Source organism: Meles meles, chromosome 7 (assembly GCF_922984935.1).
Source record: "Meles meles chromosome 7, mMelMel3.1 paternal haplotype, whole genome shotgun sequence".
Classification (NCBI taxonomy): domain Eukaryota; kingdom Metazoa; phylum Chordata; class Mammalia; order Carnivora; family Mustelidae; genus Meles; species Meles meles.
The window spans coordinates 5596008-5619878 of NC_060072.1; the positions used below are offsets into that span (position 1 = coordinate 5596008).

At 60.4% G+C, this 23871-nt stretch overlaps 1 protein-coding gene across 2 annotated transcripts in view; it reads left to right on the top strand.

The window, feature by feature from the left end:
• The window catches only part of SCUBE1 (signal peptide, CUB domain and EGF like domain containing 1), a 138824-nt gene that overhangs the window by 52237 nt on the left and 62716 nt on the right, over window positions 1–23871 (top strand). The window lies entirely within an intron of this gene.

Here is a 23871-nt window from a genome sequence, read left to right on the forward strand (position 1 = left end):
GGTGGGGCCACGAGTGGGCAGACGTGACCAGAGAAGCTGTTTTCCTTTCTGGGCTGAAGGCCGGCCGTGGCCAGGAGGAGTGGGGCCCCAGCGCCCACGGTCCCCTTCCCCAGAGTGAGCTGGAGGCCTGACCAGGCCGAGTGCCAATTTCTCGGTCCCCGCACGTTCACGGGGTCACCGGCTGGCAGAGGGTCCCTGTGGTCGGGAGCCTGCCGCCGTCTGGACGCTGGGGGCGGTGGCGGGCCAGCCGGAGCGCTGGAGGAGCCTGGGCACAGCCCCAGGCTGGCACCGAGCCTGGCCTCCAGCCAAGGCCAGCAGGTGAAGGGCCTTGGTTTCCGGGGAGGCTGCTCAGAGTTTGGGCCCGGGGCAGCAGGACCGTGAGGTGAGACAGCGGGCCAGAAGGCAAGACCCACGTGCCTCGAGGAGAGGGGCTTCTTGGCAGAGGGAACAGCATCTGCGGAGGCTTGGAGGCCTATCCCTCTTGACATAAAGGCAAGGTCCGGAATCCCGAGGCGGGCTGTGTGCCTCGGCAGAGCGGGCTGTGGCGAGGGCGAGAGCCTGCAGTCCTGGGGCCTGGCCTTTGTGTGTGGTCAAGAGAGTGCTGGTTTTAAGTTATCTGTTTTCAGTCAGTACTTTTTAATGGAAACAGCTTGGCCAGAAATTTGTCATAGAATTTTAAGACCCATTAAAACAAAAGTTTAGTAAGGAAAAAAAAAAAAGAGAGTGACGGGGAAGGAGGCCAGGACAGCCTCATGGCTGCAGCCTGAGCCCCAGCCCCAAGGAGGAGGTGCTCGAGGGGCCTGGCCTGCGGTCTGTGGCACCGGCAGGAGACCGGGAAGGGGCTCACACTGAAAGATGGGGACAAATCCTGGGCTCCGGGGCAGCCTGATACGTGTGACCCCAGCTCTGCTGCTCCCAGCTGGGGAAGCCCCTCCTGCCCTGAACCCCTGAGCTCCCTCACCCGCAAAGTGGACACGCGGCGCGGACCCAGCGGGGTCTTTGGAGGATGGGACGGGAGCTCGGGTGTGAGGTGTGCCGTGCGCCAGAGCTACAGAGGCTGCGAGGCAGGGCTCAGGGGCGCTGGGTGTGCTGGTTCCCAGAGAGCAAATTCCTGAGAAAGAAAAGAGGGAAACACTTAAAAGTACAAAGCCCAAGGCAAAGAAGCAAACCTACTTTCCTGGCTGCCTTTCCGTACTTGGTGCTTGTTTAGGCAGTTTCCTCAGAGACAAGACCAACCTGGTGGTCCCCAGACCGCTGTGTCCCCAGAAGGACACGAAGGCCGAGCGCTGTGGCCCCTGGCCACTCGCCACAGCTGCCTTGTGCGGACCTCCTGGCAGCCCGCGCCCGCGAGGCCACCCTGTGGGGCTGTGGGGTCGAGCTGCCCGAGAGGAGGACCCGGCGCCCAAGTCGAGTTTTATAAGAAGCAGATTTATGGGGAAGTGAGTGAGCGGCGGTGGTGGGAGGGGGTTCCTGCTTTCATCAAGGAGGGGGCTTTACAGGGGGACTGCTCTGAGCAAGCTATAAAGTCCCTGAGGCCAGGGTGTCCTGAGCTTCCTTTCCAGCCAGGTTGTACGTGCTCTGTTCCTTTGAAGAACGGCTTTCCCACGAGCAGGGCTCCAGGTGAGGTCGCGAGGCCCCTGCAGGCAAGGAGGGCGCGCAGAGAGGGGAGCCAGTGCGATGTAAGATGAGAGCCCACAGCTGTGTCCTGTTTGTGACCCGGGCCTGGTTTGGCCTGGAGGCATCCGTCCGGCTACAGATGCCACAAGAAGAGTAGGGTGGGGAGGCTGTGACCGTGTGGGGGCAGCAACACTGGCTGCTGTCGGGTCCCGTGCTCACTCCGAGCCAGGCCCTCGCAGCAACCTGGTGAGGCAGGGATGTTACAGCCCTGTGACAGGTGAGGAAGCCAAAGCAGTTAAGTTAGGAGCCTTGCCCAAGGTCATACCGTAGGGAAGGGGCAGAGTCAGGACTCCGGCCCAGGTCTTCAGCTGTGATGAGACGAGGCTGGTGAGGAGGAAAGAGGGAAGCTGGAGGAAGAGACAGGAGTAGGCATATGCCACATGTGAGCTGAAACAAGATGACCAGCAAGACCAGCTGTGGGAGGAGTTTGGGGGGGGGGTGTCATGCCGGGCAGTGTGTGTGCAAAGGCCCTGAGGTAGGAATGAACCAGGCTCTGGTGAAAAGCAGATTGAAGGGTAGGGTGATGGAGCACCGCGAGCCAAGGGGAGGGGAGCCCAGGACGAAGAGTCTGGCAGGGCCCAGACCTCGTGAGACTGGTAGAGTGTGGGTAGGAGTTTGGATCTCATGCAGAGGGCAGCCCTAGGAAATGTGCTGGTGCGGTGAGTGGAGGTCTTCAGAGCATCTCAGATACTGGACCTCAAATTACTTATATGGTGGAGCCTTGAGGCCACACGCCTCACTCTTCCCAAAGGCCCTGGGGAGCCAGATCCTGAGCCAGGAATTAAGATTTAGCTGGAACACAGATTTGGGGGCCTCACCCTAATCTTTGTTAACCAGCGCCAACCAGCATATTGGTTAAAGAAGTCCCTTTCTTACGAGGATTTTTGTGTGACTCTCCCAAATTATATTATTTTTTGAATTTTTTCTAAAGATTTTATTTATTTGAGAGAGAGAGAGAGAGAGAGAGAGTGTGTGTGTGTGTGTGTGTGTGTGTGTGTGTGTGTACAAGCAGGGGAGTGGCAAAGGCAGAGGGAGACTGGGAGCGTGATGTGGGGCTCGATCCCAGGACCCGGGGATCATGACCTGAGCCAAATGAAGGCAGACACTTAACCCATGAGCTACCCATACGTTCCATGAATCTCCCAATTTTTAAATCTGGGCAACGAGTCAGTCTAAAAAGCAGCAGACACCATCTTGGACCCCTCCTGAGGGACAAATGGCAGCTTTTCCAGGGTCCCCAAAGGCTATGTGGAAGGTCCGAAGAGGACCCGCTAAGTGCACGGCAAGCTGCCTCCCTCCTGAGCCTCCACTGGCCGTGACAATTGCCCACCACAACTGTGTGTCAACCAGAGGAACGACTGTTAGAGCTCAAAATCAGAGTGTCCGGGGTGCGGGGACCCAGCTTTTTCTGCACCTAAGTGTCCTCTGATCCCTGTTGCTGCTGGGACAGCCGTGAGTCCAGAGCCGTGCGGCGGGTCAGTCCGGAGCCGTCCGGCGGGTCAGACTTCTCGTGCCACCTGACTCTCCCCAATGCCGTCAGCTTCTCAGAGCCTCCGCAGAGCAGAGAGAAACGCGCGAAGGCTGCTTCTGATTAGAGGGGCTTAGATGCATGAGCAGGGTCAGCCGGGGTCAGTGTAGGCGCCTGGCCGAGAAACAAGGGTGTGGGACTCGGCCCTCCTGAGCGTCCCCACTTCCTAGGCACCCGTGCAAGCCCTGGCCTGAGGCACGTGGATCTGGCCAGGCTGGGGCTGAAAAGCTGTGCTCCATCTCCACCCGCATGGGACCTCGGCGCAGCCAGTCCTGCCTCTCTGGTCTCTTCCTCTGTAAATTGGGACCAGTGAGCCCTTGCAGGCAAGTGCAGGAGCCATTAGGGAGATGCTCTGAAGCAGTCAAATGCAATCCCTTCCCTAGGGGTGGCCGCTCCCAGGCAGCTTCTTCCGATCTTTAGAACTCAGGCTCAGTTTGGGGTGGCAGCTGTCCCTGTGTGCCAGCACTGGGCGGGAGGGGACACGGGTGCTGTTTCTGGCACCACTGTGGCCTGCATTTGCTCCCACTCAGTCTCTTGGCAGCCAGTCCCGGCAGTCCCAGCCTGCCTTGCCGCCTTGGTGGTCGTGTGCTCTGGGAGCCTCTCCAGTCCCAGAGTGGATGGGCCACCAAGGAGCCAGAACCTTCTAGCTCTCTCTCTTTCTCCCATGCCTGCTCTTTATTCTTAAATTTATGTCACGTCTGTGTTCCAAGAAGGTAATGCCTCCTGGGTAAAATTGTCTCTTTCCTCCCAATGAAGAATTCCTTCTTTCGGTCTAAGCAGCGTTGATTTAAGAGGAGAAGGTGCTCAGAAAGGCGCGGGTCCGATCAGCTGGGGGTCTGCGGGCTGCGTTTCATTCATCCTCGTACCAGGTGTCCGGTGGGTCCCTGGGTGCCTCCTTCCCTGTGTTTGATGCATGGGAATGGGCCTCAGGGCAGCTGAGCTTCTGCGCCCCCCCCCCCCCGCCCCGGGAACCCGAGGCCCCTGCCGAGCCAATGCCAGCCTGGCACTCTCCCCGTAGGGGCATCACGGGTTTACCTGAGTGCCTCCAATCTTCCGGTTAATATGCCTCCGAGCCCGTTGCAGTGCAGCTAGGAAACTTCGTGCTTTCCTTGTGCACTGTCTCACAGAACTCGAGAGAGACCCTGGCTCCAGCAAAAATCGGAGGTGGGGCCTGGAACAGGAAAGCGCGGCTTGCTTGATGTTAAATGATGATGCTCATAGCACAAGCTGCATTTCCCGTGCGCTTACTGCCTGCCAGACATCGACACTGAGCACTTCTCATGCACGAGCTCTAAGTGAGCCCATTTTCCGGAATAAGAAACCAAGGCACACAAGTTCCCCAACTTGCCCAAGGTTGCCTATTAGTCGCTCTGGCAGTCTGGCCCCAAAGCCCAGGCAGACTATGCAGAGGGTTCTGACATGGCTCAGCTGGCCCAGGCTGCGTGAGACCCAGGGGAGGCCTTGAGGGACAACAGAGACTCCTCCTCCGATGGCACCACCTGCAGGTCCCCACAGGGGAGCGCTCCCTATGGCACAGGTGCTTCACGAAGCATGGAGGGAATGGAAATTTCCTGAAACGGCTCCCCCCGTGGGCCTTTACCTCTTCTCTGCATAGTTCGCAAAACCTTTATGAACTGGGGTTACCAAGACAGCCACTACCCTCCGGGCGAGGGAGAATGCTCATCAGTGTCTGTGCCGGTGCTGAATGTCCCCAGACACACCTGAGCTTCCCTGGTGGGTGTCAGCCGTTCCGCCCTACTGCCGCACAGTGGGTCTCACTGGGAAGACCACGGGGGCGGGAGGGGGCTGTTCCACGCGCCCACACTGTCGGAGACTGGGGGCTCCGGGCTCGCCGGGGACATGCTTGGGCTTCACACCAGCTGTCTGCCCCATGGGAACCTTCTCGCTTGTTTCGGAGCTTATAGCTATACCCTGGATGATGGCCTTGTGCCAGGATGGCCTCTGTTAAATCTCTCTCTCAGAACTCGACATGAAATAGTGTTGGAGTCTGTTCGTTTCATCTACGAGTCTGTGAGGGTAAATACCCCAGGGTAGCTGAAGACAAAACAACAGGTTTTCTTTTCAACTTTTTGTTGTGAAAGAATTACAGATTCATAAGAAAATGCAAGAATAGTAGAGAGAGGTCCCATGAACGCATCGCCCAGTCTCCCCACTAGAGAGCGTCTTCCGCCTCTGCAGAGTGGCACCAGCCCGGGGAGACGTGCGCACGCCGTTCTGTGCCTCCTACGGGGTGCAGACCCGCGGAGCCCCCCGGCACTCCACAGTGTGCATCAGAGGGGCGCCCGCTGGCTCAGTCACATATGGAGCACATGACTCTTAATCTCGGGGTCGCGAGTTTATGCCCCACGCTGGGTGGAGAGATTGCGTCAATAAATACAGAATCGTTTTTGAAGAGCGTTCCCACTGTCACAGTGACGGCCTAGCTGAGTGTGCCGCTGGGCACAGCGCCAGCTCTCTCCCTCTCTTCGCTGGGGGCTCTACGAGGCTGTGTCTAAACCACACGCCTCGAGAGTGAAAGGAAGCATGATTCATGGTAACAGGGCAGCAGGGATAACTTGGGACTGTCCTGGGCAATCCGAGGCCTCAGGTCACCCTAATATTACCTCATTTAACCCCTTGAAACTTCGAAGGGAATTGCTAGCTGCTCCCCTGTGCAGCTGTGCCCAGAGTCACGGGCTGCCCAGGGCTGCCCACCCCCCGTCCCGGGCAGTCTGGCTTCAGATCCTGACCACCTCCTGGGGCTGCCTGCCCCCACTTAAAGCATCCACGACCATCCGACAGTTCGCCTCTTCTTCAGTTAGCCATGAACATGGGCTTCTAAAGAGAGGAGGGACTTCCTCACCCACCGGTGCTCAGCACCCCGGACTGCGGTTGTGGTGCCCAAGCGTGCACCCTGGGCATGACGTGGTGTGGCCTGGTATGCTGGGTGGTCAGCGTGAGCCCTGGGCAGCAGCACCGAGGGGCTCGGCCAATGGCCTGTTCGGCTCAGAGGGAACGCCGTCCGGGGCCCGGAGCCCCCGGAGAGGTGGATTGTGTGGGAGAAGCCCCCGAGAGCAGGTGGCCCCCAAGGTGGCCAACTGGCAGAGGGTGAGTGGGCGGGCAGTGGGCCTGGGTCTTTTGGAGGATTGGGGAGGGGCCTGGGCTGTGGGGGTTGTGGAGGGAAGGAAAGGGTGAGAGTCTGCTGGGACCATCGGGGTCCAGGCCTTGGTTGAAAGTAATGGATCAGAAGCAGCTGACCTTGAAAAGCCACTCAAAGTGGGCCGTAGAGACAGGCAGAAGCCCGAGACAGAGGTGCAGGCCACCACTACAGGGTCACAGACACAGACCCGTCCTGGGCCCGAGTTCTAGAATCACCTGGAGCAGGTAAAGAACAGCACCACCCCCTCTGGGGCCATCTGATGGAGCCTGACGGGTTGGGCGCCAGCTTTGCGCCGATGTCAGGTCACATCTGTGCCCTGCGGGGAGGCGGCTCCCACCGGGCTCCTCTGTGCGCCTCATGCTCCTCGGATGTGGTTGCTCTGGATTTTGCTTCCAGCCTCGCCTGGAGTCTGGGTCTCCAGCTGCTCCCGCCCCCAGCACTCTTGTCCTCTTCCCCACGGGCCGTCCGGCTGACCTGGCCTCCCCTCTGGCCGGGGGTCCTCTGATAGCCAAGATTTCAGCTCTGTTCTGCTTGGCCAGGAGAGGCCGTGTCCCAGCAGTCATTCTTGCCTGTCGGACAGTGAGTCCCGGACCCTGAAACCAGACCTGAAGTGGGTGCAAATCAGAGGGCCGGGATTCGCTGCTCAGCAGGAGTTTGGACTTTCTGTGAGTGTTACGGGCCACTGTCGGTCCTGGGGGTCGGGACATGGCCCACCATTTGAGACTGTCACTGAGCCCCTTGGGGTGGACAGAGAGAGAAAGCAGTTTTCTGGCCATCAGGGTCCAGAACTTCCACAGGGGCAGTGTGGGTGGAGAGGAGGGTGGCTGAAGAGAAGAAGACAGAAAGGTGGACAAGGGGAAGGTGACAGGAGGGTGGGGAAGGTGACACAAGGGTGAGGGGAAGGTGGCAGGAAGGTGAGGAGAAGGTGGCAAGAGGATGGAGGGAAGGTAACAGGAGGAGAAGGGAAGGTGACAGGAGGAGGGGAGGAAGGTGACATGAGGGTGAGGGGGAGGTGGCAGGAGGATGAAGGGAAGGTGACAGGAAGGTGAGGAGAAGGTGGCAAGAGGATGGAGGGAAGGTGACAGGAGGATGGGGGAAGGTTACAGGAGGGTGAGGGGAAGGTGGCAGGAGGATGAAGGGAAAGTGGCAGGAGGAGGGGAGGAAGGTGACAGGAAGGTGAGGAGAAGGTGGCAGGAGAATGAAGGGAAGGTGACAGGAGGGTGGAGGGAAGGTGACAGGAGGATGGGGGAAGGTGACAGGAGGATGAGGGGAAAGTGACAGGAGGGTGAGAGGAAGGTGACAGGAAGATGGGAAGGTGACAGGAGGATGTGGGGACGGTGACAGGAGGGTGGAGGGAAGGTGATAGGAGGATGGGGGACGGTGACAGGAGGATGGGGGGAAAGTGACAGGAGGATGGGGGAAGGTGACAGGAGGATGGGGGAAGGTGACAGGAGGATAAGGTAAAGTGACAGGAGGGTGAGGGGAAGGTGACAGAAGGATGGGGAAAGTGACAGGAGGATGGGGGAAGGTGACAGGAGGATGGGGGAAGGTGACAGGAGGGTGAGGGAAAGTGACAGGAGGGTGAGGGGAAGGTGACAGGAGGATGGGGGAAGTGACAGGAGGATGGGGGAAGGTGACAGGAGGATGGGGAAGGTGACAGGAGGGTGAGGGAAGGTGACAGGAGGGTGAGGGGAAGGTGACAGGAGGATGGGGGAAGGTGACAGGAGGGTGAGGGGAAAGGTGACAGGAGGGTGGAGGGAAGGTGACAGGAGGGTGAGGGGAAGGTGACAGGAGGGTGAGGGGAAGGTGACAGGAGGGTGGCCAGGCAAAGGGGAGAGGCAGGGGAGGCAGGGATTTCTGCAGCGGCCTGCTGCCCGCAAGCGCGGACTAGTTCAGTGGCAGCTGGCAGCGGGCAAGGTGGGGCCGTGTCCTCTTTAACCCACGGAGCCCTGGAGGGGAGCCTGGATGCTCAGAAGCAGCCGCCCTTCCCGGGACGCTGAAAATGCAGGTCGTCCCAGCCCTCTCAGTCGGGGTCCTGATTCACAGATGTCCGGGAGAAACTTGTGCAAAGGGCAGGCGCTGGCCCCCTGTCGCGGTCAGCCTGGGGCGGGAGCAGGTCGCTGGCAGTTGACTGGTATGAGAACTCGGAAATCTGGGGCTCCATCAGGGTTTGGGGGCTTGGGATAATTAACTGGCGTTTCTGATCCCCCTGCATGTGTTCTGGGGGCTCGGGGACAGCACTCTGCCGTCCTTACTTCACTCGGTGACCTGCGACCAGGCATGGAAAGGGGCTGGGCTCCCCCATCCGCTGTGCTCAGAAACCCCACCTCTGAGCCAGGGCCCGTCCTCCCGGAGCACGCAGACCGGGGGAGGCAGACGTGAAGTCGTGCGCCATGGGCCCGAGTGTCCGTGTGTGGAGGGCCCTGGCACAGGGGCCTCGGGCGGCGGGGAGGGCTGCTGGGCTCACTCAGGCGGCAGAGGAGACCGCCTGCTTGCTGGGTGCCGCCCTTCAGGTTCAGTCCTTCCAGCCAGACTCCCGGAGGGCGCAGTAGAGGCCCTGCAGGATGCGGCCCTCCAGCGGGCCACAGCCAGGCGACTCCAAGGAGGCCAAGTGCGCCTTGTTGTCAGGCCCTGCGTCCACTGCTCAAAGCCCATACTGCCTAAGAACTGACTAGGGAGCTCCCTGGCAAGGGTTGCTGGGGAGTTTGGGCAGATCCCTGGGGGATGGGTCAGAGCAGAGGGCCAACAAGGCCCCAGGAGCAGCCTCTGGCGGCAACGACCTTCTGCCTGGCCCAGCGACATTTGTCCTGGACCCTCCTTCCACGCTCCCCCAGGGCTGGTCCTTGACCATCCTCTGGACTTTGCCTTCCACCCTGCCCTCCTGCACTCACTTGCCCTTGGCCTTGGCCTGCAGGCAGATTGGACTCTATCCCCCAACCCCCTTCTCAGCCAGCAGGTGCCCTCCCTTGCTAGGCTCACCCCGGGCCCTCTGCCGCTCAGCTTACACTCCCAGTCTCTCCCACAGTTGTAACCACCTGGGAAGCACTTTGGGCGAGCACTGTCGTCCCCACTGCTAGACGGAATGCTGAGCTGGGCCACCCTGTGAGACAATACTCAGGACGGGGCAGGGGGGTGGGGGACGGACACATTTCTGATGCCAAAGCCAGTTTCTCTTCTGCTGCTCCATCCACCTCCAGATTCCAGTGGACAAGCCAACGAGCAGACCCCCAGTCCCTTCTCATTACCCCAGCCACATGCCGCGGCTGAGGTCCTGCCAGTGCGCCTGGCTGCCGGGCTCCTGTGGCCTCCCGAGATGTGACTCCCACATCACGGAATCTGGGCCAGGCCGTGACCCGGGGGGGCTCCAGCGTGGCTCCTGCAGGCCCAGGAATATCCCCGGCCCAGTGCCAGAGCTTTCCGTCATCAGCTTTGGGTGCTGGGGACCCTGTGGGTGTGGGTGGTGGGAACTTTCTGTTTTCAGTGAGGGGAAGTAGTATGGCCACACCGGAGAATCCAACTCCTGCCTCAGGGCAACCCCTCCGGCTGCTCCTTGGGGTGGACCGGCCAGGCTAGAGCAGGGGCCAGGGCAGGGGGCGCACAGGTTCTCCTCGCTCCCCTTGCCTGCTGCGGACCAGGTGGGCGGGAGAATGACCAGCTCTCGCATTTAGCGGGAAGATTTATGGTGCTGCCGGAGAGGGCCTGGCCTGGCCCTGTGCAGTCCGGAACGGCCCTTGAGGCGGGGACAATAAATCCAGCCCATTATTTTTTACGAGCCTCCCACCCCATAAACAACTCCTTTGGCTGGTGAGCCCAGCTTCACGCCCTTCTCCTGGCCTGGCCTCCAGCCAGCCCTGGCCAGGCACCGGGACCCCAGCACTGACACGACGTCGGCAGGGGCATCTCCCCTGCTGCAGCCCCTCAGGCCTCCCAGAGGGGACAGCGCAGGGCAGACGGTGAGCACCAAGCAGACAGGTAGCTGGCTCTGGCCCTGGCTCCCTTCTTGACCACAAGCCCTCTGGCCTCAGTTGCTTAGTCTGTAAAGTGGGGCAAACATGAGTATTCTTTAAAGAATTGTTTATGAGGACAGCTGGGGAAACCCTGAGTGCCCCGATGGCGTGCGCCGACCTGAGCACAGCAACATCATCGGCTGTTGCCGGGCATCACTGTGCACCGGGCACTGAGCCCGTACTTTGCTGCGGCGGTCGGATCCTGAGAGCGATCCTGTGCCGCGCAGCTCTTGCTGTCCTCGTTTGGCGGGGGAGAAAATAGACCGTGAGCAGCAAAGACATCTGTGCCTAGTGAGTAAGGGGCACGGTGAGGACTGGAACCCAGGTCCGGCTGACTCCCAAGACCAAAGGTACTGCTGAGAACAAACAGGTGGAGGGTAGGGGCAGGGGTGGCCCGCAGGCTGGAGCCCCTTGTGGCACAGGGGCCCCAACTCTGGGTCCGGCCTCACCCCCGTGCTGAGCTGGTGCAGTGGCTGACTCCTGAGCCTCCCTGTCCCACTTGACCTTCTGATGGCCACCGGAGCCGCGGTTCCATCGCCCCCCACCCCCACCAGCCATGTCATTCTCCATTCAGGACCTGCGCGTGATCCTCTCCTTGTTGTGCATGTTGTGAAGCAGCCACACGAGCCCATCTCTTCTCCCCCAGACATCTGCCTGCACTGCCTTCCGAGCCTTGCCCCTCCTCCCCAACCCCCTGCCCACCGGCCTTCTGCTGTCCCCAGAACCAGGGAGCCCTGTTGCATACGCCCTTGGCCCAGTATGGGCCTTGGACTGTGCTGTTTCTTCCACCTCGAGTGCCATTCCCCATCCCCTCACTTTCAGAGAACTCGTCGTCATCCTTCAAAACCCAGCTGCTTGCACCTCCTCTAGAAAGCCATCTCTGACTCGGCTTGCACGTCTTTCTCTCAGTGTGCGCCACAAGGTAAAAGGGGCTCGGCCCTCTCTCTGGTGGTGCCGGTGTGCGGGCTCCTCAGGAGGACACAGGTGTGGTTCTTACGTGTTATGCCGGGCAGGAGGCAGAGGAGACGTGCTGAGTGGCATGGGACGGGATGGGATCCACGTCGTGAGGGAGATCTGGATCTGCCCTGTGGGCGGCATCGGGCCCCTCGTGTGAACAGCACGCACAGCCTCGGGCGAGGACTTGCCCAGGGCGTGGGGCTTGGCCGTGGTCGGGCTGGCTCCGCAGCTGCGTTCAGCTCGCCCTCTGCCACGGCCCTGCGGCAGGGTAGCCCGAGCTTGCCCGCAGCTAAGGGGCTCCCCCTGCCACTACTGTCTCTGTACCTCTGCCGCAGCTGCTTCCTCTTTGGGGCACCGCCGCCCCAGCGCTGTCCTCCTGTCCCCAGGGCCCCCAACACAGTGGTGGAGCCGGCACGCACCCACGTTTGCTCACCCAGCGGAGCCACAGCTTGGCCGTGCGCTCGAGTCAGAGTGAAGCGTGAGAGTGTCAAAGCCCCCACAGGCCGTGTACCTGCCCTTGCTGCGAGCTTGTGGGAAACGGAGAATACTCAGTCTTTGCTGGGGCCCTCCTGTGTGCCGAGCGCTGATACCCTGTCCTTTTCAAGGACACCTGGCAGTGACACCTGCCACCACAGTGCGCACGGGAGGGAACAGAGGTGCGGGGAGGGCAGCGGCACCGCTGGTTTGGGACGGAGCCAGACAGAGCCCGAGCGGCCACGGCTCTCGAGCCCCTGCTCTGCTCCCCTGCACCGTGGCAGCCACCATGGCGGGCACCATCCCATGGTGGGCATCGTGGCGGGCACCACCCCGTGGTAGGCAGCGGAGGGGAGGCCCGGGCTGACGTGCTAGGAGCTGCTCATGTCCTTAGAGGATCTCCTGCCAGCATGTCCCCCGCATTCGTACTGGCTGCTCCTCCCAGGTGCCCAAGGGCTGCTGCGGGAACTCTCTCAAGGCTGGCACGCTGGCCCCGCCGGCAGCTCGGCTTCCTCCATCTAGTCACCTCTCGGGAGAGAGAAACGATTTGTTCCTGGTCTGGGCCAGGCCGTGGTCTGGGGGCTGCACGAGCTGACTGAACCCCCACGGCTTCCTGGGGGGGGTCCCCACGGAGGGAGGGATACGGTTGCCGGGTAACATAGAGCACACCGTTTATGTTTGGGCTCCAGATAATCAGAGAATACTGTTTTCGTGTAAGTATGACCCGTGCGACATTAGGGACATACTTAATACTTGGAAGTTTTTGTGGCTCACCTGAAATCCAGATTTAACCAGCCATCGATGTGCTTATGTGGCCTCCCCAGCCTCAAGGGAGTGAAATATCCTCTGGGTCCCAGAACGCCGGGCCTGAGAGGCTTGGCTGTGCTCACGGTGACACCTAGTGGTCAGCGGGGGAACTTCAGGGGGTCGGAAGGGGTGGGTGGGGGTGCTGGGAGGTGACCCAGGGGCCAGCGTGAAGAGGGGACAGGTGCTGCAGAGCCAGCCTGGGGAGGGGAGCGGGGACACCGGCCGCCTTCGCTGAACACCTGAGTCACAGAGCAGGAAGCACCACGACTTCCAGGGCCACACGCCTTAGAATGGGCCAAAATGGGAGGTGTGAGGCCGAGCTGAGGAGCCAGGCCCACCCCACAGTGACGCCACCTTCCCGTGGGACTCAGCGCCTCCGCACGTGTTTGCCCACGCACGCCTGCACGGAGTGCCACACGGTCCTCCCGGCTGTTGGGCGCTGCCACCTGTCTCACAGACACCGCTTTCCCAGGATCCCAGTGTCAGGACTGGTCCGGCCCCGGCGTGGGGGCCGAGGGAAGGCCGGCATCGCCTGGGATGCCAGGAGCCAGCCACGGTCTCAGCAGTCCAGTCAGCCGTCTGTCCGTATGTCCGTGTACACAGGCCACCGAGGGAGCAGCCGTGGCAAGGCACTTAGTGTCAGCTGCGGGTCGGCAGCCCGCCGGCCTTGCCCTTGGCTTCCACACAGAGCCTCACGCAGGTGGCACTTTGCAAAGGCTTACAGAAAGCATACGCGCCTTACGGGCTGGTGGCCATCCCCAAGCCAGCCGTGCCTCGTGAGCCACCATCCGATGTGGCAGCGAGAAGGCCGAACTTGAGAGCTGGGGTGTTGGGAGCCCCAGAGGATTGAGCGTCGAAAGGTACTGTGTGGCTCCCACGCTGACAGCTGCGTGAGCCAGGGCAGGTCCCTGTCCCAGCGGCTTCAGCCTTCTCAACGGAAAAGGCGAGTCTTCGTCTACAGGGTCTCCAAGGCCCCTTCCAGTGTTGGCTCTGCAGAAGCGCAGTCCGCCCTGGCTGTTGGCGCGCATGTCGTTGAAAGCAGAGCAGCTTCACTGCGGAGCCATGCCCCTCGTCTGCCCGCAGCACGCTTCGAACCCACCGCCCTGAGGTGCACGCTGAACCCCCACGAGGGGCTCGACGGTGGTCGGCCCCTGGGAGAGCAGCGCGGGTGAAAGGCACAGACGAGAAGCCGGCCGGCCCTGTGGCGAGGTGTGGTATAAAGGAGACCCCACCTCAATATTCGTAGAAAGAGGCAGCAAGTAGGCAAGTGAGCAGAGGGACGTGGAAGGTACTGGGAGTCCAGTCACAGGAGGGTTGGACTTTCATGGCTGCACCAGAGAAAGAGGCCAGCTCGGAAGGGCCAGTCCTGTTGGGGCCCTGATGGGGGCTACTGAGCCTGAAGGAGGGGCAGTGGCGAGAGGGCAGAGGGGTCCTGCCTGGTGTTGGGGGAACAGTGAGGAAGGTCATGCTGACGAAGGCAGTGAGGTGCAGGCCAGGAGGAGGAGGGGAGCTGAGTCCCCTGAGGGCCCCGGAGGCAGCCCAGGGGATCCCAGGAGGCCGTAGGTGCGCTGTGAGGTGAGGGGCTGGGACCGCCTTCAGCCTGCTGGCCAGAGGGCCTCCAGTCCCTGCCCCACGACTCAGGTCGGGAGATCTCTCTGAACCTCAGCATCGTCCCCTGTCAGGTGGGACTGCTGACAGGACCTGGCGCTCAGAGTCGCGAGAGACGGTCAGGGGTGCATGCAAGGGGCCTAGCATGGGGCCTGGCCCTGAGGAGCTCGGGGTAAGTGGAAGCCCACAGTCCTCATTACCCCCACTCCCTGGGCGGGGCTGCCCCTGGAATACAGCCTGCAGCGGGCTGGGCTCCGGGTCAGCCGGGGGTCTGGTCTGGGGAAGCCAGCTGCTGGCGCCTTGGCCAGGCCGGGCATTGCCCAGGATGATGTAATTCCAGGGACGGAAGGCAGGAGGGAGAGCCCTGTGTCCTCACTCGAGCCCAGGCCTTGCCATGAGAGGCTCCCAGAGCACCATCCAAGCGCAGATACTGTCAGAGTGTAATTAGGGCTCCAGGCCGAACCGGGCGGGTAGGCATACGAGGGCCGAGCCGGCACCGTAACGGTAGGCCGCCACCGGCTCTGGGCCTGCAGACACGTGTACTCCTGCCTGGGCATTGGCCCCTGCTCTGATGCAGAGTCAAAAGCCCAGAGTGGCCAAGCCCAGGCCCCTCACCGGCACAGAACATTTCTCAGGCCTTCAGTCCGGGCTAGGCCCCGCACGGAGCACCAGGGTTAAGAGGTGACTCCAGGAGCCCCTAGTCTGGGGCAGGCGGCGGGGAGCCTGGCAAGCCCAGCAGTTAGAGTTAGCGTGGTAGGTGCTCTGAGAGAGGGAAGTGCGAGGGCTTCAGAGGCCCAGGCCAATCCCCAAACGCAGCCCAGGGACCGGGAAGGAGGATGGAGACAAGGAAGGCTTCCTAGAAGAGGTGACATTCAGACACAGTCTCAAGTAACGTAGTCGGAGCCACCATTCCCGGGAGGAGGGACTGTGTCCCAGGAACCACATCCCTGAAAGCACCAAGGTGAGAAGGGAGGGCAGGACGTGCAGACTGAGAGTGTCCCTGTTACCGAGGGCCACCGCAGGCCGTGTGGGGTCAGGAGGACCTCAGTACCATACTGAGAACTCAGCCTAATCCTGTGGGCACTGCGTTTGGGGCGCTTGGGAGGACATCGATGTGTTTTTAGCAGTGGGAAGACACGGTCAGATTTATGCTCTAGAAAGTTCCTTTGTAGCTTGTGAAGGGCAGGTCTTTGGTCTGTGTCACCTCCTACCTAAGTGGCCGTGGGCAAATTGCTTAACCTCTGTAAACTCTGGAAACGAGGAGAAAGCTACTTGCCATGCAGGGTGACATTACAAAGACCTGCCGTCTAGTGTTTGTCTCTGTGCCAGGCCTGGGGCTGGGCCCTGGGCAGTCGGGAATGAACAGGGTATGCTCTGGCCCTCGGCAAGCCTCAGGCAGAGGGTCTGAGAAACGCGGACACGGGAGGGAGGGTCAGGGGAGAGCTCAGCGGCTTGGAGCAGCTGGCATTTGAGCTGTCTTGGAGAGACAGGATGTGGCCGTGTGGACACAGGCAGGGGGGAGACACAGGCTGGGTCATTCCAGTGCGCCAGATCGCCATGGGGAAAGTTAAGGAACCGAAGGGGACGAACCTGGGCTTCCCTGGCCCTCCCCTCAGCCTGACTGTCTGTCACCTCCTGGAAGTGCCTGGGAGTGCAGGTTCCATGAAACCCGTTCTGTGTCCACTCTGTGTCCCTTGGGCAAGTCATCGAGCCTCTTTTCACCCTATTCTCCTCACTTGTGAGGTGGGGATAACCGTGTCTACTCTGAGGAGTGCCCGTAAGACTTACAGGCGATGATTCTCGTGAAGGGCTTAGTATACAGTAAGTGTTCACGGGCGCCTGGGTGGCTCAGTGGGTTAAGCCTCTGCCTTCAGCTCAGGTCATGATCTCAGGGTCCTGGAATCGAGGCCCACACTGGGCTCTCTGAGCAGCAGAGAGCCTGCTTCCCCCTCTCTTTCTGCCTGCCTCTCTGTCTACTCGTGGCTTCTCTTTCTGTCAAATAAATAAATAGTTCTTAAAAAAAAAAATACAGTAAGTGCTCGCTAACAGTAGCTGTAGTTGACACCAGCCCGCAGCGAGCTTTTGGCCGGACCCCCTAGATCCAGGCCCCCATGACCTCACATCAGCTGTAACCTCTCTGTGCCTCAGTGCCCTCCTCTGATCAGTGGGGAGAGTCCCACGGTGCGTGAGACAGTTCAGCACCCGGGCTGTGGCTGTCGCCGTGACCCCTCCAGCAGGCCTGTCCCTGCCACCGCTCCCGTTCCTCTCCCCCTTCAAAGGTGGCAGGACCTTTCCCTCTTGGCTTCATCCCCCTTCAAAGCGTGTGGGAGCCCGTGTTTGTTTTTGCCTGCCTCGCTTAGACGGCTTGCCAAGTCTGGGCTGGGGAAGGCAGCAGCCTCTCCCCACCGCCCCAAGGCTCCAGCCTCTTTCTGGGCTCCGCAGTTTTCTATTGATGAGGTTGCAGGGGAGGAAAATCCCTTCCTGCTGGGGTGGGGGAAGGGTGGAGTGGGCTAAGTGTTCTTTTCCCCCTGCTCTGCCGTTCCCAGCTTGCCTTCCTTTCCCCTGTGGTTAAGGGACATGGATGCGGAAAATGATGTTATTGATGAAGTCGCCATAGCGACGACCCTTGGGAGGCACACATTCCGGCTTTGTTATCCTGGGCCAGGGCGAGGAGAAAGGGCCAGCTCTGAAGTACAAACAGATTGGGCCCGCCTCCCCCTGCCCTGCTTTAGATGCATTCGTGAACTTTGCTTTGCCGAAGACGCGAGGTGCACATGGGTTGGGGCAGGCAGATTCTGCCATCGTTTACCTCTGTGCACACTCTCTTGGAATCTCCAAAAATGTTAGAAAGCCTTTGGGAAAAATGGGCGGTCAGAGCCTGTCCCAGGGCCCAGAATAGGCAAGAATGGGGGGTAGGGGGACATGGCGAGGAAGTCCTGGGCTCTGGGGAGCAAAAGGCTGGGCTGGGGACTTGGCCCTGCTGCTCAGGCATGGTGTGGCCCTGGCTGCTCTTTACCACCCAGATCCCGCCTCTGTTTGTTTGTCTGTGAAATGGACATGGTGATACTTGCTTCTCAGGCCTGTGAGCAGGGTTAAGTTAGATGAAAGTGTTGTTAGAGCCCAAGTTCCCTACACCATGTGTTCTGGAAAAGTCAGAGAAAGGGGCTCCTAATTGCATCCCAAACCCAGCCTTCCTCCCTTCCCCAGAGCCACTGCCCTCCCTCCAGACTCTTTTATTCCTTTCAGGGTAATGGCAGCAGCCTCCCACCTGCTTCCGGCCTGCAGCCTTGTCGGGGCGGCTGCCCTTGCCTGCCGCATCCACAGATCTTCCTGCCACATAAGCGCACCCCCGCCCCATTGACAACCTTTCCGTGGCTCCCCTGGCCGCGGGTGCCGTCCCTGGAGCTCTCACCTGTGTCCGTAGCCTCACTGGCCCAAGAAGGGGAAGGTGGCTTGAGTGAGCACCTGCGAAGCAGGGCCTCCGACGAGCCACCGTTACACGGCAGGGAAACTAAGGCTCAGTGGGAAGTGATTGCCCAAGGTCACGCGGCAAGTGGCAGAATCTGAAATTGCGCCCATGTCATAGCAGTGGGACAGGGCACAAGGAGACACTCGGTCCACGTTTGCAGAACATAATTGGATTTGGACGGGTTAGATCGAATTAGATTCGACCTGGCGAGCAGCCTGGCCTGCCTGGCACCAAGTCCCTGAGGACCAGGATTTCTGGAAACGACTCTGAAATTCAATCTTATTTCCCCTCTAGGCACGGAGGTAAATAAGGCTTTCTGCTGAACTTGGCACTGTGTGGTTACTCCCCGTATCAGGACGGGGAGCTAGGCCAGGGGAGGCCGCACGTGGCCCAGGGATAGCTATCTTGTTGTTTGACCCCCTAGAGCAGATGTGGTACAAAGCAGGAGCCCTGGGAGGACAGAGTTTGTGCCGGGGCCCTCGGGTTCTGCAGGCTCAGAGAAACCCACTCTGTGCCCAGGCCTGGGCTTGGCCCCTGCTCTGAAGGAGCCTGAGGACTGGCGTCAGTGGAAACCATGTGCCAGCCAGAGCTGGGCAGAGGGGTCTGGCCCCCTCAGAGGAGCTGGGGTGGAGTGGAAGCAGAGGTTAGAGCCAAGGACCCTGAAGCCCCTTCAGGACCCATCCCCCGGCGCAGAAGTGCTTGGTATCCAGTGGCTCACATGCCTCACTGTTCCCCTAATTAAATTCACGGACCCTTGGCAGTAGCCGTGCTGGCCGTCCTGCCTGTCAACTCACTGGCCGCAGGACAGCCCTCCCAGAAGAGGGCAGAGGGAGTGCCACCTTCTCCCTCCCTGGGATTGAGGCCGAGGGAGCCACAGCAGGCTCCAGGCCCCCATCCCCTGCCCAGGCCTGCTCTGCCTCGGTCCCTGGGCCACCACAGGCTCATCTGCCAGGTGACGAGGAACTGACATGGGTCATCTTAGGGTGGGGCTGTGTTAGAGGAGAGACAGGGGCCTGTCACACCAGTGACTGCAGGGCTTCTCAGAGCCTTTAATGTATGCTGTGGGGTTCCTGAGGGGCTGTTTCATAGAACACACAGCTGCGAATGCTGCAGAATGCTCACAGTTCTCTGTGAGGTGCGCTGAGGCTGGGCAGCCTTTGTCTCTCTCCTCCTCTTCCTCCCTCCTTCTCTCCTACCTTTGCTCTCCTAGTATTTCTTTCAGGCCCTATGCTGGGCACTAAGGACCCAGACAAGGATAAAGAGGTCCCTTGAAGTTCCCCCACAGGGGTGGGAGAGGTGGCTTAGCAAAGATTTGCCTGTAGCACCAGGGAGGATGAGTCAGGAACCCGGCCTGTGCCACACACATGACATAGTTGTCTCGTTTGAGTCTCACGACAACCCCTGGAGGTGAAGGATAGGAAAGCCCATCTCCCAGCTAAGAACCCAGAGACCCGGGGCGCCTGGGGGCTCAGTGGGTTAAAGCCTCTGCTTTCGGCTCAGGTCACGATCCCATGGTCCTGGGATCGAGCCCCGCATCGGGCTCTCTGCTCGGCAGGGAGCCTGCTTCCCCCTCTCTCTGCCTGCCTCTCTGCCTACTTGTGATCTCTGTGTGTCAAATAAAGAAATAAAATCTTTAAAAAAAAAAAAAAAAGAAGAAGAAGAAGAAAAGAGAGACCCAGAGAAGAAGGTCTCTGACCAGAGGCTCAGTGAGGTACAACACAGGCGGGTTCTGGCCCCTACGCCTCTTGGGAGTGGCACACCCTTCCTCAGTGTGCCTTGATGGTGGCGAGCACTGGGACGGGCCCCCAGCTCACCTAGCCCTCTGGAGGCCCTGCAGCAGGATGTAGCAGCAACAGGACCTTCCCTGCCCACAGGAGCTTTCTGGCTGGTGGGAGAGGTGACGGCAGGTAGACGAGCGCAGGGGGACATACAGAGTGGACCCTGCCTCCCACCCCATCTGCACTTTGCCATTTGGAAGGGAGAGACAGAGAGCCAGGAGACTTGGTCTGCGGGGTCCGGCCTTGAGCTACGCTGCAAGAATGAAGACATCAGGCAGCTGGTGAGGGGAGTCCAGAGAAAGCACGTTTGTGGCAGAGACGCCCCTCAGCGCTGGCCGGTGGCATGGCTGTCGTAGGCTGGCGCATGGACCCTTCTCCTTGCTCTGCTGAGAGCCCACGGCCTTTCTGAGCAGTCCTGGTGCGTGTGGGCCAGGCCTGCCAGAGGCCGCTGTGGTGAGGCTGCCGAGGGAGGGCGGGGTGCAGAGGACAAGCATGAAGGGTGGGAGGGCCAGGCTCCTCGGGGGACCCTCGCACTGTTCCCAAAGGCTAGAGCGGTGACACGGGCAGAATCACCTGGTGGCTCTGCAGGGGAGCTGAGGCTCCCCCTTGTGCTCAGGGGCAGCTGCGACAAGGTCCCAGGGGCCAGGGGTTATGTGCTTCCATGAGGGGCTGCCCAGAGAGTTTCACGGCGGAAGAAGCGTCTGCGCTGGCCTCGAATGTGAATAGGTTCGTAATTCTGAAGACCGTTAATAGTCGCAGCCCCACTAACCACCCTCTGCGCCAGGCTCCCCGTTCTGCTCCCCGCAGGAAGAGCTTGCTGCCAGTCGGCCTACTGGGTCCCCCCCGCGTGGTGCGGGACCGCAGGGTGGGGGAGATCCGGGAGCCCAGCAGCCTGGGCGGGAGTCCTGCCGTGTGGTCTGAGACACACACGTCCCATCTCGGGGCCTCCCGTTCCGCAGCTGCAAGACGGATGGACAGGACTGCCGGGCTCCACCCAGCCCTGACAGTCTGTGGCTCTGCGCCACTGTGACACGCATCTTCTCGTGGCCCGCAGCAGCCAGTGGGCCCCGGCGCCCAGGGGAAGGTCATGTGGCTTCTGTGTCTCCAGCGGATGAGGAGCTGAATTACCAGCACAGAGCAGACCCCAGTCCTCGGCCCCTCAGGCTGGGCAGCTGCGACCATCTCTGCGATGGTTGCCGATGTGAGGGTGACACCCTGATGGCCTCCAGCTCGGAGGAGCTTCCTCCAGAAGCTGTCAGGCTGAGAGGGCTCCAGGCTCAGTGAGGCCGGCAGTTGGTGGCGGCTGCTGGCGTGTGAGGGCCAGACCTGTGTCCCAGCCCCTCGTGGAGGAGGGGAAGGCTTATTCCATTGCCCTCCCTTCGCGGTGAGGACACGGAGGATCCCGTCCCAGGCAGGACCTATCTGGACAGTGAGGACCGAGAGGCTCAGAGCTCAGCCTGCCCTCAGGGGCTGCTCAGAGAGTCACAGGAAGACCAGGGAGGAGAAACATGGCCACCATGTCAGTGCTGTGAGCGAGGGGAACGCAGGTGTCCAGAAGGCCGTTGACTGGGCTGGGGGGCCGAGGAAGGCTTCCTGGAGGAGGGACACGGTGGCATTTGGCCCTTCGGAGCCAGCGCCTTCTGGAGTGCCACCACGGGCTGACCACTTCCTGTAGCGTCCAGGCTGCGGCTGGCGCAGCCAACTGAGACACCCCCTTACCCAGTGGAGACAAGAAGTGACAAGAACCTGGAGAACGGGGGGGGGGGGTGCGGAGGACACGTGGCTTGAGGCCCAGCCTCACTCCCAGGGATTCAAACAGCAGGTCAGGAATCAGTGCCGGTCCCCCACCCCTCCTCTGCAAGGACCCTCCTCTCAGCCAGCCCTGCCCTTGCTTTGGAAAATGCGGTTTCTAATTTAAAAAATTAATGTTAACATGTAATACGTTTTTAAATTTTTATCGTTACAAATTATTAAATGTAAGCTTCCCCCACTGAATTTCTGCTGTAGTAAACATGAGTAGCTGTGGCGTGTCAACCCCTGAACAGAAACTCTTCAGGCTCCTCCGTAGTTGTGAGAACTGAAAAAAAAATGTAATCGTCAGAAATGTAAAGGGGTCCCATAGCCCTCTCCACTGGGGACCTAGCGCTGGCCCTGCCCTCGGCTTTAGAAGGAGGGCCCTGTGCTCCGGAGCCCGGCGGGGAGAGCCTCAGTGAGTCATGTGACCTCACTCGGTTCTTTACGTAGAAGATGGGGGGCCTTGCCCGCCTCTCCCACTGACGTGGACACACTCAAGCCTGAGGCCCACCCTCCCGGCTCCATGTTCCCACTGCTTGCTTCCAGATCGACTTGGACTGGAACACTGGTTTACCCTCCGCCCCGAATTATGCTTTGTCAGCAAAACGTCAACATCTTGGCTCATTATTAAAAGTCTAGATTCTCAGGAAGAAAGACTGCCTCATGGCAAGTCCATGGTGTGGGAGAAAGCCGAGTGACTTCTAAAGCCTTAGGCTCTGTTTAGCATCCAACGTTCAGGGCCACATCAGCTCCCCAGTGACAAATTTATGGTTAGTGATGATTAGCAGTGCTTCTCGTAAGTTGTGTTTCTTTGGCTGGGAATGGAAATTCAATCTCCCTTTCTTCCTCACGTATAAGCCTGAGCTGAAACAGGGCCCCTTGGGCCCTTCCCAGCATAGGAGGAAAGCACAGACCTGTGTGAGTGGCATCGATCGCCTGGGCCAGCCACCGGGTGGCCCTGGGAGATCAAGGCGGGGCGGTGGCATGGAGGTGACATGGGAGCAGTCAGGAAGCCCCGTGGAACTGGTGGGGTTTGAGAGAGGCCCAGGATTTTGTCTGTGGAAGACCAGAGAGGCAGGGGCGTGGATGGGGCACTCCCGGGGACGTCCAGTGGGCAGTGCGGAACTGCGGGCAGTAGAGTTCGGATCGTTGGTGGCAGGAGACGAGGCTGCAAAGAGGCAGGAACAAGTCCTTGTACATTTGTGGGCACGGGGGAGCCAGAAGGGCCACTTAAGCGGGGAGTGAAGGGTGATGGCGGACTCAGCCCACCATTAAGACAGCCGTGATCTTGGCCTGGGAGGCCACTTGGTGACCACCGCTTGCCGGCCGTCACCTCAGAGCAGTTAGTCTTTGAGCGAGCCTGTCTCTGGAGACCTGATGAGAGGCTGCATATGTCTCCGTGGCCCAGGAGAGCCCCTCAACCGAAAGCTTACCTGAGGAGGGGCTGCCCGGCCTAGCCAAGGTCCCCACGAGGAGCTGTGCTTTCTCTGGCTCCAGCCTTCTGCAGTCGGCGCCCCCATGGAAAGATCTAGGGTCAGAATACCCACCCTGCCTTGTCTGTGAGGCACAGATGATCATGGCCACTTTATCAAAGAAGCGATTTTCTCTGAGACACACAACTAGTAAGGAGGCCAGACTCCTACCCCGAGCTGCCTGACTTAAGCCTGTGACCCAAGAGAGCCGTACTTTCTGTGTGAGGTTGCCTCCTGCGGGCCCGCAAGGGCCCCCGGTGCCCCCTCCCCCACTGCACCTCCGGGGACCTCCCCCCGGAGCTTGGCGTTGACCGTGGTGGAGCACCCACACCCCAGAAATGCCACACCAGCCCCAGACCGTCCCTACCCCGCCCGTCGTTCCGCTGCCCACTGTGTCTCCCATGCCGCCCTGCAAGGTGCCGTGTGCTGCTGTGGAATTCCAGGAGAGGAGGGGGCGTCCCTCCACACGCACCAGAAGCTTCCAGCGAGGAGCCCCGGCACCAGAGTGCTCGGTCGCTCAGCTGTTGGGTAGTTCGTCCCACTCTGCGTCAGTCCAGCGGCGTGCTCCGGGGAAGAGGGAAATCCAGATGAGCGCAGAGGTCAGCGCGCCCAGCACAGGGCAGTTTCCCTCAGGGCCATTTCTTTGTTTCATTTCAATTCAGACTTTTTAAAAAATCTTCGTTGTAGCCGCTGGGTGTGTGTGTTCTCAAGCGCATGTCAGATCTCCGTTGTCCCACACCCGTGCTTACAGCGGACAGGGTCAAGACGGAGCTGGTCCTGGCCCGTGGGGCAGCCACCTTGGGGAAAGGAGGCCGCCGTGTGTCCCCGTCTGTGGCTTCCTCCCCTCTGTCCAGGGGTGGCTCCTCTCGGACCGGACATGGAAGTAAGGTCTCGGGGCGCCGTGTGGGCAGACAGCAGCTCTTCCTTTCATCTGCCTTTAGCCTCTTGATGGACTTGTGACCTATGACCTCTCACTTGACCCCTGATGACCTCATAAATTCTGGAAACTCCTCACAAATCACTAGGAAGATAAACATCAACCGGGGTCATCTGAAAGGGGTCTGAGCTGCTCCAGGCAGTTGGGGAGGGCAGATCATCTCCTGGGGCGGGGGTTCCCAGGAACTAGGGGTGACTGGGTCC